This window comes from Chrysochloris asiatica, unplaced genomic scaffold (genome assembly GCF_000296735.1).
Source record: "Chrysochloris asiatica unplaced genomic scaffold, ChrAsi1.0 scaffold00070, whole genome shotgun sequence".
Lineage (NCBI taxonomy): Eukaryota > Metazoa > Chordata > Mammalia > Afrosoricida > Chrysochloridae > Chrysochloris > Chrysochloris asiatica.
In genome coordinates this window covers 16,379,482-16,381,524 of record NW_006408588.1, presented here as the reverse complement: position 1 = coordinate 16,381,524, position 2,043 = coordinate 16,379,482, and positions in this window count along the sequence as shown.

Below are 2,043 nucleotides of genomic sequence, written 5' to 3'. Positions count from 1 at the left end.
CCTATCTTAATTTTAAATGAATCAGTATCCTTTTGTTCTGTTTTAATGACTGCCTCTTGGTCTATGTACAGGTTCCTCATGAGCATAGTTGATTGTTCTGGAATATCCATTCTTCACAATGTTATCCATAGATTTTTCATGATCCACAAAGTCAAAAGCCTTTGCACAGTCAATAAAGCACAGGTAAACATCTTTCTTGAGTTCTGGTGTGGCACAGTGGGTTAATGCACTGGACTGCAAGGTCAGTTTGAACTGCAAGATTGGCAGTTCAAGCACACCAGCCGCTACTCAGAAACCCTATTCAGGGTTGCTATGAGTTGGAACCTACTTGATGGCATTTAACAACAACAAGAAAACATCTTCCTAGCATTCTCTGCTTTCAGCCAAGATCCATCTGACATCGGCAATGATATCCCTAGTTTCATGTCCTCTTGTGAATCCTGCTTGAATATCTGACATTTCTCTGTCAATGTACTGCTGCAACTGTTTTTGAATTCTCTTCAGCAAGTTTTACTGGCATATGATATTAATGATATAGTTTAATGATTTCTGAATTCTGTTGGGTCACCTCTCCTTGGAATGGGTACAAATATGGATTTCTTCCCATTGGTGGACTAGGTAATTGTCTTCCAAATTTCTTGGCATAGATGAGTGAGTACCTCCAATGCTGCCTCAGTTTGTTGAAAGATTTCACTTTGTATCCTGTCACTTCTTGGAATCTTGTGTTTTGCCAATGTTCTCAGTACACCTTCAACTTCTTCCTTCAGTACCATTAGTTCTTGATCATATGCTACCTCTTCAACTGGTTGAATATCGGCCATTTCTTTTTGGTACAGTGACTCTGTGTTTCTTCCATCTTTTGATGTTTCCTGTGTTATGCAATATTTTGGCCATAGAATTATTCAGTATTGCAAATCGAGGCTTGAGTTTTTTTCTTCATTTCTTCAGCTTGAGAAATGCTGCTCATGCTCTTTCCTTTTGGTTTTCTAACTCTAGGTATTTGCACATTTCATGATAATACTTTGCCTTCTTGAGCTGTCCTTAGAAATGTTCTATTCAGCTCTTTTATTTCCTCATATCTTCCAGTTGCTTTAGCCTCTCTAAGTTCAAGTGTAAGTTTCAGAGTCTCTTCTGACATCCACTTAGTGCCTTTACTGTCTTTTTAATGATCTTTTGCTTTCTTCAAGTATGACCTTCTTGGTGCCATCCTACCACCCTTCTGGTTTTCAGTCATTAGTATCTAATGTATCAAATCTGTTCTTGAGATGGTTTCTAAATTCAGGTGGAATATACTGAAAGTCATATTTTGGATCATGTGGACTTGTTTTAACTTCAACTTCAGTTTGAACTTGCAGTTTGAATTGCCCTGGCCTTGTTTTGGCTGATAGTATTGAATGAACGTCTCACCATCTCTTTCCACAGATGTGGTCCATTTGATTCCTGTGTATTCCATCTGGTGAGGTCCACATGTATAGACATCGTAAATTGTTGACAAAAAGCATTTGCATTGATCTTGCAAAATTCTGTCATGTGATCTTCAGCATTATTTCTATCACCAAGGTTGTATTTTCCTTCCTCTTTGTTCCCAACTTTTGCATCCCAATCACCAGCAAATATCAATGCATCTTGATTGTATAGTTGATTAATTTCAGACTGAAGAAGTTGCCAGAATTCTTCAATTTCATCATCCTTTCCTGTAGTGGTTGGTGTGTAAATTTGAATAATAGTGGTATTAACTGACTTCCTTGTTGACATATGGATATTATCCTATCATGGACAGCATTGTACTTCAAGATAGATCTTGAAACACTCTTTTTGATGATGAATGTGAAACCATTTCTCTTCAATTGGTCATTCCTGACATAGTAAACCATATTATTGTCTGATTCAAAATAGCCAATGCCAGTTCATTTCGCTCACTAATGCCTTCAGGATATAAATTCATTTCATTTTTGATGACTTCCAATTTTCCTAGATTCATACATCATACATTCCATGTTCTGATTATTAGTGGATGCTTGTAGTTGTTTCTTCTCATTTTGA